The sequence below is a fragment of the Cupressus sempervirens genome, chromosome 5 (assembly GCF_028749045.1).
Source record: "Cupressus sempervirens isolate cs-2001-9-10 chromosome 5, ASM2874904v1, whole genome shotgun sequence".
Classification (NCBI taxonomy): domain Eukaryota; kingdom Viridiplantae; phylum Streptophyta; class Pinopsida; order Cupressales; family Cupressaceae; genus Cupressus; species Cupressus sempervirens.
In genome coordinates, this window is record NC_143122.1 from 844,222,501 (window position 1) to 844,230,457 (window position 7,957).

Here is a 7,957-nt window from a genome sequence, read left to right on the forward strand (position 1 = left end):
TTATAAATTTTATTCTACTTATAAATCTCAATTTTAACGTCTATCAAAATATGAAGAAAATAAAAAACAATATTTCATGAAATGTTATCTATTTTCTCCTTAATATTTGAAGTTAGGTTTTACTATTAAATTTTTAAATCAAAGATTAGAACATTATATAAATAATATTAAGACGATATAAGTTTTTTGTTAAAAGAAATTAAATGCGTAGAATTATGTCAATAAGAAAAAATCAAACAAATCTTCTTCTCTTTCAAATACCAATTTATTGCTATATGTGGATAGCTTAATTCTTGTCATTTTGATACTGACCATTTTTTATCCTTACATTATAGATATCAGAAAAAAATTAACTATGGATGCTGAACAAAATAATTCTGAGAACACTATCACAAGCGCACTTCTTCCAAACAACTTGGTGCAATCAAGCCAAATTGTTCAAACTTATTTGGATAGATTGGGAACAGTCATTTGTGAGTCTTGGAAAAAAATTCCAGATGAAATTCATAATGCGAGCTTTCATGTTCGAGGTGTCCAAGATTCTCAAATCTTGCAGATGGGACAATATACAAAGGAAATTCATGAGACATGGAAGAAATCATTTGGGTTCTTTGAATTTATGAAAGACATCTGCTATGATGAAGAGCACATGGATGGCAAAAATAACCTTTTCCTCACTGATGAATTCCACATTTTTTTGCATCACTATAATGAAATCTAGGAGTCATATTATTTGACATTATCATTTTTTTTTATTAATTTTTTTGTTTGACTTATCAATTTTTATGAACGTATGTTATTTTTCCTTTGTCTTAAATAAATTTAGTATTATACATACAAGACTATTTGGTATTTAGTATATTTGTAGATCTTATCTACACAAAAAAGTTCCTCTTATATGTATTTGTGAATTGTTAAACTATTAATTAGAAATGAATAAATATCTATCTTATCTAAAGTGCAATGCCACAAAATTAATGTGATATTTTAAACCAATTTTATAAAAAATAATTTACTAAATCTACTATTTTTTTAATGTTTGGTTACAAATTTATTTCATAGAAATGAATAAATCAAGTATGAATTTCCAATCGGATCAAGAAAGAAGACAATACCAAATGGAGCAACAAAGAGCATACCAGAGAGAATACCAGAGAGAGTATCGTAGATGACGACAAGAACAAATGACACAAGCTGAAAGAGAAGAAGAAAGAAGAAGGAAAAATGAAGTCCGACGACTAAATTATGCTAGAAGAAGGGCAGGATTGCTAATACAAGAATTGGAATTACAAAATAGGGATAGAATTACTCGTCAACGAACATCTGATGAAGTATCTCATTTTGAAACACAAGGGAGACATGAAGTTGATTTTCAATCAAGAGAGAGGTACAATCAAGCATTACCTGTATTTGTGGAAATGAGTCACCAGAATGAAAATCAAGAACAACAGAGCGTGTTCCTGAAACACCTCATCCTACAAGCCAAAATAGAATAAATTTAGGTGGATAAGGCAACAGAGAAAATATACAAAACCCAACTATATTTCTTAAGGATAATTTCTATAGATCTCAAATGCAGTTTCGACAACAACTGGATAGCTTGAAAATGCAACAGATGTGTTATATTTTTCAGCAATGCTATCTACGAATGAAAGTCGTCCATACATCAGAAGGTCTAGTATGCAATAGATGTTGACAAGAAAAGGGAAACAATTGTGTTCTTCAAGGCTGTGATCAACTGGCCGCCTTCCGCAGGCAATTTCTAGTGTAACCGCCCCAAAGTTGTACACGTCAACTTCTCAACTGGTTTTCCCTGTTATGTAGCACTCTGGAGCAACATACCCCCGCGTGCTGCCACCATGGTCATATGGGAAGCCTCCTGGTCATGTTCCATCAGTCTTGCCAAACCAAAATCACCCAACTTGCCATTGAAATCAAAATCCAACATTACGTTGCTTGCCTTCACGTCTCGATGAACGACACGCCGGTCCCACTCTTCGCGGAGATAAACAAGAGCAGAGGCAATGTCATAGGCAATACTATATCTTTGGCTCTAATCCAGCATATCCTCCTCTTCTCCAAAAATGTGTTTATCCAGAAATGAATAAATCAAGTATGAATTTCCAATCAGATCAAGAAAGAAGACAATACCAAATGGAGCAACAAAGAGCATACCAGAGAGAATACCAGAGAGAGTATCGTAGATGACGACAAGAACAAATGACACAAGCTGAAAGAGAAGAAGAAAGAAGAAGGAAAAATGAAGTTCGACGATTAAATTATGCTAGAAGAAGGGCAGGATTGCTAATACAAGAATTTGAATTACAAAATAGGGATAGAATTACTCGTCAACGAACATTCAATGAAGTATCTCATTTTGAAACACAAGGGAGACATGAAGTTGATTTTGAATCAAGTGAGAGGTACAATCAAGCATTACCTGTATTTGTGGAAATGAGTCACCAGAATTAAAATTCAAGAACAACAGAGCGTGTTCCTAAAGCACCTCATCCCACAAGCCAAAATAGGATAAATTTAGGTGGACAAGGCAACAGAGAAAATATACAAAACCCAACTGTATTTCTTAAGGATAATTTCTATAGATCCCAAATGCAGTTTCGACAACAACTGGATAGCTTGAAAATGCCACATATGTGTTATATTTGTCAGGAATGCTATCTACAAATGAAGGTGGTCCGTACATTAGAAGGTCCAGTATGTAATTGATGTTGACAAGAAAAGGGAAACAATAGATTTTCAGCTTTAAATAATATGGATCTAGGGCCACAACCTGAGGAGCTTGCGAACTTGACCCAAGTTGAGGAAATGCTAATTGCATGTGTTAGCCCCATACTTCAAGTTACACATGCAACAGGCGGTCAATATAAATATAAAGGGCATAAAATAAGTTTCCCACAAAATATAGAACATGTTTCCAATATATTGCCACACACAATAGATAATTTGCCAATTATTATTGTTAGATGAAGAGATCAATGTGGAACAAACTATAACTTTACTGTGAATAGGGATTGTGTCTACAAAGCACTCAAATACAAAGTAGAGCATGATAAATTTTATTCAGATGCCCAAATTAATGAAAATGCTCTCAATGATCTACCTAGAAATGCAGATGAAAATATCTTTGCCAAATTAAAGACAGTCTATATGGAATTTGATTCAAATGCAAATGAGATTATTTTTGTTGGTCCAGTCATGGAGTCAGATGAAGGAAATATAATAGATCATAAAACATCAATGGCTTCAAGACCACCTAATGCCCAAAAAGAAATGGAACTTATTCGTGGATGGGTCAATAACCCTGATGTGAATCCAACATCATTGATAGATTGGCCAAGTATAGGTGTATCTCCCATTAATGAATATGTGACATTAGGATTACTTGATATGGCATTTCCAACATTGTTTCCTGATGGAAGTTGTGATTGGTTAGAGCCATGGTTGTCGTAGGTTTATCTTCACGAATTTGTGAAACATCTGATGCATTATAGGGATCATCGTTTTGGAAAAAATCACAGATTTAGATATTTTGTATTCAACATGATAATGAGACATCATGCACAAAACTCATCGTCAGTGTTTGTGAAAAGAAACTTTAAAGACATGCCCATTACCATCCATGAATTGTGACAACATATGGAAAACATACCCCACTCCAATCTAGAAAATAAATTGATGTGGTTTGGGACATCATTAAGGGGAACATGGTCATATTGGACTAAATCTTGTGCAGAATTGACAGATTTGCTTCATCAAATTGCTACTCCTACAATATTTTTCACATTAAGTGCAACAGATATGTATTGGCCTGATTTCCATTCACTTATGCTAGGAACAATGCCAACTGATCCATAAGAACCTTAGAATTGGAGAAGAAAAAATATTATTGACTATCCTCACATAGTTGCACACTATATGCAATTAATAAACTCAATGTTTAGAAAAGAGATTCTAGAAAAGGGAATGAATGTCAAGGACTTTTGGTGTAGATATGAATGGCAACATACGGGGTCCCCAAAAATACATGGATTCATATGGATTGAAGGAGCACCTGATGATGATAAAATTTACTGGTCAATTGAGGAGGAAAGAAGAAGTGCTGAAAGATATTTTCACTCCATTGTTCATGCATGGAACCCTAGAAATGATCCTCATCAATGAAATATACAGGCATGTTAATCAATTTATATATATTCATGTAATGTGATATTAATTAGTGTACTTATCTTTTCTTACCTTCAATTGTAGGCATTGGTCAATTTTCAACAACATCCATGTCTCAAAAACACAAGACAACTTGTAGAGGTGGATTTGGACCGTGACTATGAGGAAATATTAAATTGTGTGGAGCGACACACGATTTGTAAGGAGGGTGCATGACTATGAAAAAAAGGGAAAGATGGTTTGCAGGTAATTATTTCATCCCAATGAATATTTACTAAATATATATAAATAATTACTACAAAATGACAGAGCTTAATATAATATTTCTTACATGGAGTGTAGGTATAATGCTCCTTGGCCATTAAACCTGGGGGGATCAAAATTATATGAAGACATGGAAACAGGGGAAAAGACATTTGAACCAATGAGAAATTATGATAGAGTCAATTCACATAATCGTCACATACTATAGTTATGAAGAGCAAGTATAGATTGGCAACCTGTTCTTTCCAAACATGTTGTCATAAAATATATCGCCAAGTATGCAACAAAAGTAGAGAAAAGATCAGAAACATACCAGCAAATGTTGATGCGTCTATACAATATGAAAAATCCAGATGATTTAGTAGCACGGGCATATAGGAGGATTCTAACTAAGACAGTTGTAGAAAGAGACATTGGTACTCAAGAAACTTGCCATATGTTATTAGAGCTTCCATTAGTGGAGTGTAGTAGAAGATTTGTCAATCTAAATGTCTCACTTGAGATGTTCAAACCTGCAACTCTAAATAATGAAAATGAAAATGATGAAGAGAATAATAAAGAACAAACAAAATCTTTCATTGATGGTTATAAAAAAAGGCCATTATGTATGGAAGGTGTTACATTAATTAATGTAGCTAGATCATGGATATATAATCCTAAGAGAAAAAGAGACAACAAATGGGAGCCTACGGGAAAAGCTGCAATTGTTAGAGTATTTCCTAGGTTTGTATCTATCCCTTCAAGTGAATCAGGTAAATGGATTGAGTTTTGTTTATCAGAGTTACTTCTCTACAAGCCATTCTGTGATATTGAACGGGATATTGGTCATGATGATGCCTCTATCATACAAAGTTGGGAGACATTCACTTACAACCCTTGACATGTTCAACGTATATTGTCTGCAGAAAATGTTGAAAACCCAAATGAATATGAAATTGAAGACAAGGAAGATGTCCCTAGAAATACTAGAAAACATGAATGGGAGATTATATCTAGGTTGCACCAGGGTTGAAATATACATTGCTTAGAAATAGACATGTTGGGGAGAAGAGATGTTGATAGACAAACAAATTGGTCTATTGATTATCAAGGAGAAGAGTACAATTCCAGAGCAATCAATTTCATAAGTAACATGAAGAATAATGGGTGCCTTATCTATGATGAAATTCCTCAATGCATAAACTACATGACCCTTGGTGAGAAACAAAAAAAGGTAGTCAACATAATCATGACGCACTACCAAAGAAATCAAAATGCAGAACCATTGCTTTTGATAATTCAAGGAATAACATGAATAGGAAAATCATATCTAATTGGCGCCATTAGTCAATCTCTTCAAAATGTGGCAATGCCATCCCATTCTACACTTCTGTTACTTGCACCAATAGGAGTTGCAGCATTCAATGTAGGAGCTTCTACAATTTATTCAAAATTGAAGATACCAATAAGAGATTTTTCTCAACTGGAAGGAGCAAGACTCACAAGTTTTCAAGAAGAAATGTCAAATATAAAATACATTTTGATTGATGAAATGAGCTTCATTGGTCAAAACATGTTGGAAAATATAGATTCATGATTGCACCAAGCATTCCCACAATTTTCACATATAAGCTTTGGAGGTAAAGATTCTATTTTTGCATCATGAATAGCTAACTCATGTGTGAAATATACTATATTTGAATCAAATTTATGAATTAATACATAGTTTTTAAAATAATTATTTTCGTCAATTGTATTTTAGGTGTATCTATAATAGTGGTGGGAGATTTGGGCTAGTTGCCTCCTGTCAATGATAGAGTAGCATATGAAAAAAATGGGGGCACAAAGTTGTTATGGCAAGAATTCAAGATTGTTTTCACATTAGATAAGATATTTAGACAAGATGGGAAAGATATTGACCAACAAAGATTTCGACAACTTTTAATGAATCTAAGAGATGCAAACCCACAAATTGATGATTGGAGGTTGCTAATGTCAAGGACCCCTATCAACATAGATTTTGCAACAAATTTTGAATTTGATAATGATGTTCATTTGTTCTCAACAAATGAAAATGTTCATGCTCATAATAAAAAAATGCTACATTCATTGAAGCATCTCGTTGCACGTTGTGTTGCACCAAAAGCAGGTACTATTAATACAATAGATGACTGTGCAAATGATGAGCTTGATCTAGAGTTGTTAATATGTAATGATTCAAGGGTCATGCTAACTTCAAATGTATGTATAGAGGCTAGTCTTTTAAATCGGGCTCTTGGATACATTCGAAAAATTGTCTACAAGCAAGGTAGTGCTCCACCTGAGTCTCCAACATATGTGATGGTTGAGTTTGATGGTTATTCAGGGTTACCATTCAAAGATCATAATCCAAAGATAATTCCAATACCACCAATACAGAAGGGTAGAACACTTCAACTGCCATTGAGGTTGGCATGGGCATTGACTATTCACAAATCTCAGGGATTGACTCTTCCTAAAACAACAATTGATATAGGACCAAGAGAAAGAGCAAGATTGACATTTGTGGCAGTTTCACGTGTAAAATCTCTCCAGTGTTTGAGAATAATGCCTCCTTTCACATATGATCATTATGAGAAAATGAAAAGGGTAGACAAATTTCCAAGCGCAAGGATGAAGAAAATAGACTTTAAGTGCCTTGAAGATAGTTGATGTGATATGTTATTCTTAAATGTTGTGTCTGTAAAAATCTTTTTGAACACATTAGTATTTTGTTTGTAACACTTCTTACTATATTCCATGTTTTAAAAATGTCTCTATTATACAATGATAAATGATAAAAATAACTTTCTTCATTTTAATTTATTCTATTTTGAGAAATCCTATCTTTTTTTCATGATATTTTATTTTTATAGATCTTAATTAATTGTAATGATGTATTAAGTAATAATTATATCTTAACTAATTCTACTTATGTTTTAAGTAATTATTGTACTGATTCATTCATTGATATCACTTTATGTTTACAAATTATATTTACTTTTGCTTTAATGTCTCTTAATATTTGATGACAATATTATGGATAAGTTTTCTTTATTTAAACTATTAAATAAAAGATTCATTATATAATTTGAAGGAAAAAAATTAATGAATATAATTTACTTATTCTAATTATCATTCAATATTAATTTGGTTTTGTTTCATAATTTTAAAATTAGTGAACTAAACTTTATTTGTATTGACTTCATTTGGTCTATATTTAAGTATAACTGCTACATTTAATTTGTGTGTTCTGTATTTGATTATATCTTATAATGGTTTTATATATTTTTTTATTGATATTTGTTTAAAATTTTGCAGCATATCATTTGAGCTATGGATTCTTCTATTGGAGAGTCAAATATCATTCTTACGAGTCTTGCTACTTCCATAACCTCAAATAATTTCTTTGAGATTGATTTAGATAAATGTAAATGAATAATCCGGGAATCGTGCTCACATATAATCAAAGCTTTGGAGAATGCTGCATTGTCAATTGATACTGTTGATG